Source organism: Durio zibethinus, chromosome 2, assembly GCF_047325235.1.
Source record: "Durio zibethinus cultivar Kanyao isolate XHJ-2024 chromosome 2, ASM4732523v1, whole genome shotgun sequence".
NCBI classification, from domain to species: Eukaryota; Viridiplantae; Streptophyta; class Magnoliopsida; order Malvales; family Malvaceae; genus Durio; species Durio zibethinus.
Genome location: NC_143163.1, coordinates 9,230,828 through 9,238,311, shown reverse-complemented (window position 1 = coordinate 9,238,311; position 7,484 = coordinate 9,230,828). Strand labels below are relative to the sequence as shown.

The following is a 7,484-nucleotide window of genomic DNA, read 5'->3' as shown; positions in this document are numbered from 1 at the left end:
TAACAATTATAAGGATGAGTTTGAATTTTTATGAGATTATGCTGATGTGATCAAAGAAACTAATGAAGGCAGCATAGTAAAAATACAAGTTCATAGGCCATTGCTAAGTTTTTCACCTATATTTGAAAGGTATTACATATGTTTCGGGGCATGTAAAAAAGGTTTAAAAAGTAGTTGTAGGCTTTTTTAGGTACTAAATGATTGTTGGCTTAAAAGTTTGCCAAAAGGTGAGTTGTTATTTGTTGTTGGTAGAAATGGAAACAATCAAATGTTTCTAGTGGCTTGGGTGTTGATGGAAATGGAATGTATAGCTTCATAGAAATGGTTTCTTGATTTGTTAAAATCAGACTTGGTATCTTTGGAAAATGGTATAGGATGGACAATCATGACAAATTAACAAAAGATAAATATTTATATGTTGATTTAAATTAAATTATGAACTGAATACTTTAACTCCTTATTAATTATTTTTAGATGTACTGAATTATTGAAATCAAATTAAATTATGTACTAAATACTTTAACTAATTAAAAGTTGTAGGGACTTGATAATGCAATTGTAGAATTGCTTTAAAATGCTGAACATAGATACTGTGCTAGGCATATATATACTAATTAGGCTAAGATGGGACATGAGGGTAAAGAGATGAAAAAGGCTTTCTAGACAATTGTTAAGTCTTCAACTGTTAGACAATTTGAAGAAAACATGAGAAAATTACAGAAAAAAATGACACTGCAACTGTAGACATAATAAAAGCTCCACTTTAGCAATGGTGTAAAGCCTTTTTCAACACAGACTCTAGATGTGAGTTGGTTAACAACAACTTATGTGAAGTATTCAATGGGACATTGCTAGATGCAAGGAAAAATTAATGATTTCTTTATTTGAAGACATAAGAAGCTCTCTGATGGTAAGAATTGAAAAGAAAAGAAAAGAATGCTCTAAGTGAAGAGGTGTGATTGGTCTTAACATTATAAAAGTGATAAAAAAAATATAGCTATAGCATCATAATGTGTAGTTGTATTTAAAGGATATGTTGAATATGAAATAGATATGGGTGTACATAGATTCATTGTCCAGCTTGATGAGAAAACATGTAGTTGTAAAATGTATCAATATGTTAGTATCCCATGTGCACATGCCATATATGCAATTAGAGATCTAGGTGAAAATATTGAAGATTTTGTGTCTAGTTGGTATCATAAGGAGGTGTATCTATAGTCTCACAACAATTCTTTACAACCTATGCCTAGGAGAAAGGATTAGGCCAAACCAAAGATAGAAGAGAATGTTTTGCTTTTAGAGTTCAGAAAGATGCCAAGCATGCCAAAAACTAGTAGAAGAAAGGATCATGATGTGCCTAAAAAAAAAGCCCAACAATTCAATACATTTGTCCAAGAAAGGCATGATAATGACATGTAAACTATGTAATCAACTAGGTCACAACAAAAAAGACTGTCTTATGATGGGCAATCAGGTAATTTCATTCTATTTTATTTTTATTTATTATTATAAACATTGTACTATTATGGATCCTCTTTTGTTAAAGTGCACTAACCCATCAATTCAAGTTTATTTTTTTGCCCATGATAACAAGATTATCATATGTTTAGATTTGGAGACTAGAACATGAACCAAGGTGCATCAAGTACTGAAGATCATATTGAAGTTGCATACTATCCAAACAACTATGCTACTATTTCAGCTACTGTTTACGATGCTTCTGCATAAGCTTCTGCTTTTGCATCCAGATCTAGTTACGCAATTATATCTACTTCAACTAATATCAATGATTTTGCATCTGTAACTGCTATGGCAACTGCATTTACACAAATCCTAAATCCAGTTTCAAATCTAGCTTCAACAAATCCAATTTCAAATCCAGTTTCCATTTTAATTTCAACTTCAACTTCATATCCACTTTCCATTCCAGTTTCAACACACATTTCAAATTCAATCAATGTTGTTGCTTCTGTTGCCATTGAAATGTAAAATTAAAGTCTAAAAAGCTACAAGATCTACTGAAAAATATTTTGCAGATAAGGATAAGAGACTTTATGGGATAACTGGTGAAAAAACAAGTCTTTTATCAAAATCCAACTCTTCTACAACAACCACTGGGAAGAGAGCAATTTCAGCAAACAACATTGGAAGTCACAATGATAAGCACATTGTTGAAGCTGCCACTAAAAGCAAGACAAAAGTCTTGTAAGGTTGTAGATTATATACAAGCTTAGAAACATGGAGACAAATCCTAAATGTGAGTGATTTTTTACCAAACATATATATTTTTTATTTTATTTCCTTAAATATTACCTATTATAACTTGATAAATGTTATTCAACACCTAAATTGAAAAGTGAAAAAGTGATAGTAGTTGAAATAAGCAAAAGCAAAAGGAAGGTTGTTGAAATGTAATTGTTACTCAAGAAAGTCAAGTTCTTTCTTCTAAAAGAAATAAGGGAAACAAAAAAATCTAAAAAGTTGATATTCTATTGTGTTAACTGTTGCTGCTAGCTACTGATGTTAACTATTTTTTTCTTATTAATGTTGTAAGAACACTTTCTATTTAGCCTTCTGTTGGCTGAATGTTTTCTATATTGAATGTTGTGTAAGAACACTTTTTGGTGACATTCATCAAATTGTTTTGTTATAAGATTGCCTTTATTATCAGATTGCCTCATATTACTTTCTAGTTGCATTTTGCAAGTTGAATATATTTCACTAAATCATATTTTCACAGCCAATAACATAAAGCAACAAAATTCACAACTAATAACATTGATATCATAAGAGTTTTATCAAACATTTACATACTCTCATAACAATCCTAACCCAGCATATAAGTTAAGTTTTCAGAATTTTTTTGGCATTGAAAAAGATTTCACAAAACACAAGTATAAAAAAGAATGAGATAAGCCAAATTATTTTTCAGTTGCTATCTCTACCATATCCACCACCAACAATTTTATTGCTTTCTTTTAATTTCAACATAAAAAAAACTAACTTATCTCTTCAACTACATATTCTCTACGATAACATCAGCTTCACCAACATTTTTCTTCCATTTTGAAACTTCATATTTCAAACTCTGAATATGACTATATAAATATTTTTCTCTTTTTTTTAGCTCCAAAATAATCTATTTTTCTCTTTTAGAAATTTTAGGATCATGCCATAAATGACATCCACAAACAGTGCCCTACATTTACACCAAAGAAATATCAGTAAAAAAATTTCAACAAAAACACCTAAAAAACTGCTTCTAGAAGTTTTAGGAATAACCTGCTACTTTTGAGCCTGGTGCAAGCTACCTGCCATTAAGACAATAATTACAATCATCTGGCTACTTATCTTTTATTTAATAAGGATTCTTTGATCTAGGAACTATATTCATGAAGATAAATTCTTAGAAAATATATTTTAAGATTAAATTCTGTGGTCTCCTGATTATTGAGAAGCAGAAGATTCCACTGACCAAAAAAATATATAGAAAACTTATGAGAAATATTCTTGTTTTCATTTCCTTCCTTATAGCCTGAGGGACTCTCGGTCATTCAGTTCTTAAATCTAGTATCCCACCTCAAGAGTTGCAAAGGATTCTTTAATGCCAGTGACTTCCTCGTGGAGAGTACTCATGAACAGCAAGGACTCAACTCGTTTGAAGGCAAAAGGTATTTCAACCAAGATTTTAAGGAACCTCTCGGCAGGGCCCAGTTGAGAAACATCTCCTGTAAATAATCTAAGCCTCAGTTCCTCATCTGTTGTTAGTGTCATCTTCTGCAACGTTTGAAGGAGCTCTGCTGGAAGCTCATTACCTGGTTCAGTTTATTTTGAAGAGTAAGCTGTCGCGTGTATTTAAGAGTGAAGAAGGTGGATCTGAAACAAACATTTCACAAGCATATTTTAAATGGCTAGATGAATAAGAATTTAAAACTTTCTGCCTTTGCAGCCAACGTCTATGCACTTAGTATCTCAAATACTATCTTTATATTTGACATGCTTTTTTCACATAAGTGGCAACACAACTGCTGAATGCTTAGAAATATTTGCCAGTAAACTGTTAAAAGCGGAACTGAACCACAACAATCCTTGTTCAGCTGAAATGAAATTTATTGAAACATTTGTGGAAGCTAAATATAGGACTCTATACTATTCACATCCAGGAGATAAATAGAATGACAATTGATCTTAGTGAATCCTTCAACACTTTTCTCCTCTAATACCAGGGTTATGAACCATCAGAAAAGGTTAAAAACTCAAAACTCCATGAAGCGCTTAACGAATAAAGCAACAGAAAATAGAAACTTACCAAATAAGCCCAATAATAGGCACAAATAATTACTCGATTTCCTATTACATTCAACACCAAAAAGTTCTCTAATAATGTAGTTTCTTTATGTTTCTAAATTTAAAGGGGAACTTAATGTATTTGGCATTAGAAATTCTATTAACTCCAAATCATTAACATGCGAGAGTTGTTTGGAATTATCAAGTATTGAAGAATGTTTGCATCTAAACTGAAGATAACATTATCAATTTAAGCAATTGATTATTTTGTTCAATCAAATTTTATGCATTCTAATTGTCTGTCAAACTAGAAAAATAAATTATGGTTTGCTAGTATGATAAGGCAATTCTCTCAGTATTTCTTTAAGAGACAGAGAGAGACCTTCGTGTAGAGCATTAACAACTTCCTCTGTTGTGACATTTAGTGCACGTAGAAGAATAGACAAATTTTGTGCTTTCCTAGTGTCAATAATCTGAATGTACTCGATCGTAGGTTCTGATGGTGAGTCTCTCTTTTGATTATTCTGGTTATTAGTGCCGTGATTATAACCAAATAACATCTCTATCATCTCCTCATTGAACCTGCAAATGTTTTCAATACAATTTGGAGACAAAAAAAAAATTTTGACTAAGCACTATTAGTCAGAAAATCTAAAATTAATGTAAGGTAGAAGTGTTGCCTTACTGGAATGATCCAGCACTGATCTCATGCCAAACCATTGTCTGATCTGATTTAGCCATAGCCTTGTCCCAAAAAAATGGTTTTAACTTGCTTTTGGCGCTCCAGATTCAGCAACAGTCTCATCTGCACTACCAGAAGCACTAGGTCTTCGATGATGTGGTCCAAGCAACTTTAGGTGGCATAGGTGGAAGGCAAGCAACTTTAGGTGGAGGTGGGGGCTTAGGACGAGGAGGAGGAGGTGGTGGTGGTGCTGTGGGAGGAGGAGGAGCTGATCTCCCAGGAGCAGGTTTCAGGGGAAGAAATGTTGCTCCTGCAGTTTCATCTGATGCTGGTGCTTTTGCAAGTGAGGCATCATTATAATCTTTCTTCATTGATAAACTACTAGCAAAAGAAGGATTCTTTTGGCTGCTAGTACTGAATTCTTTGTTGCTGGAACTTCCTAAACTGATAGACTTCTGAGAAGAATCTGGAAGATAGAAAGTTAAAATGCTTGCGGAAACATGAAGAAGAAAGTGAAGATGATGACGGCTCAATGACAAACGCAACAAGCACATACCAGGAGAGACATCATTTAAGTAGAGAAGAGGTTTTTCATCCTTTTTTTGGCTACTTCTCTTCAAAAAACAAAAGAAGACCAGTGTAACTAGAGCAAATGTCGTGGCTGCAGTAGCAATAACAGCAATAACAGTCTTCATGACAACCTGCTTTTCATCTTCTGAATGCTGTGTTCTATCATGGGCACCAGGTGATAAATGTTTATGTGTTGCCTACGATGGGCTAGAATGAGAATGTTTTAGATCGGGCAGTGGTGAAGTAGTGGAAATCATATTTGATACATGAAGTGAATTAGCTAATTCGCCTCCAGGTGGATGAAACCTTAGATAGCTTGAGTCAGCCTGATGGGATGGTGTTGGACAATAATTAAATGTTACAGGAGAAGATGTCAGTACAGATGTTGATGCTGGTATCGGTGGTGCTATCTCAGGAACTAGATCTAGAGAAGGACCTGAGGTTATGTGCTTATTTGATACGCTAACCAGATATCTTCTAGGAGCAGCTGGCAATTTGAAAATGAACTCAAGACACTTTTGGAAACAGTGCTTAAAGGTAACCTCTGGGTTAGAAGCATGAAAGAGAGGTCCTTTCTTTCTTAAGCAAGCAAAAATCGTTTCTCTCACTTGAGGAGGCAAAATATCAATAGCTTTGTGTATGTTTTGTTTTGCTGATAATGTTGATATCAAGTCATTGGTTGCTTGAGGTATATACAGGTCAAAATCTTTAATAGCAACTCTTTTTTCTGCCATCTCTTTCTTGCAATGAATCCATGCCTCCTTAACCTGTAATTAGAAATTTTTGTAAAGCTTTTAGCAGGTAATATTTTCAATCCTAAATCTAAGAATTTGACTAGATTAAGAAAAAGGGGGGCATGCTAGGTGGAAATTTTAAGTACCTTTTTTTACCAGCTTTAGGGCCAGGCATTGTAGGGAGAGGCAGAAGAGGAAAGAAAGACAAAAGAAGCTACAGATTGAACATAAAACTATAAAACTTAAATAGCAATGTCAATAAAACTGAAAACTGTAACAAATAACTCTTGATCCGTAATTGCTGTCACCTATAGATGAACATTTAATTTTGCATTTCTGCGCATTAACCATCAAAGATACTAAGACTAAACCTACTTCTACATGAATCTTTGCTATAATCTGCCTCTAAACCCCTAGAAAAGGAAATAACTAATCTTACATATCAAAATAACGGACATTTTTTTGCATAGCTTGGATGCCTGCATAGTCCTTTCAACTGCTGAATTACCGTTGAAGTCAAATTGATTTGCCCCCATATAACAAGAATTTAACAGAATCGCCTAAGATTTAAAGTAATTCTTTTGACCTTAAATTCAAAGCATGTTTTGCTCAATTGCCTTCACCACAATGCTATACATGCTAAAGTTCCAATTCAGACGAGAATCTTCAAATGTATTTTTGCCACTAACAATAACCATTAACAACATAAGTGCTCCAAGAATTAAGAAAATTAAAGAAAGAAAAAATCATCTTACCATTTTTCATTTTTCTTTGGAGATATCCTAGCCCTGCCTTCATTGGAAAAAAATGTTTCAGGTATCCTCCTCTTACCTTCCGAGCTCCCCATGGCCAAAGAGCAAAGCAGTATCATGAAAGAAATGGCATAACCAGCCCTTCTCATTTCCGTTGCTCCTCCGAACATCACCCCATTCGCTTGTTTTTCTGCTCATTTCATCGAATAGACTAAAAAACTTTCAAAACGTAAAGAACAAAAACCAATAGCAAACGCCAAAAAAAAAAAAAGAATATTTTTCTATATTCCTTCCCTTCCTTTTTCTTAGCCTTCAAGAAAAATGCCAAACAACCCAAAAATAAAATTTTAAAAATAAAAATAAAAATAAAAAGAAACTTTTTATCTTTTAAACTTTTTCTTTGCACAATTGCATTTATCAAACCTTGCAATGACACAATACTTTCAATGTCTCTCA

General features: G+C 33.4%; 1 pseudogene across 1 annotated transcript; it reads right to left on the bottom strand.

Annotated features, from left to right (window-relative positions):
- Window positions 1-2,765: 2,765 nt before the first annotated feature.
- On the bottom strand, window positions 2,766-7,013 carry LOC111309246 (formin-like protein 3; annotated as a pseudogene). Its single transcript, XR_016330998.1, has 6 exons — window positions 5,529-7,013; window positions 4,976-5,438; window positions 4,673-4,872; window positions 3,583-3,818; window positions 3,286-3,314; window positions 2,766-3,202 (listed from the first exon to the last, which is right to left on the bottom strand). The product of XR_016330998.1 is annotated as a formin-like protein 3 (transcript).
- Between the last annotated feature and the right edge of the window lie 471 nt (window positions 7,014-7,484).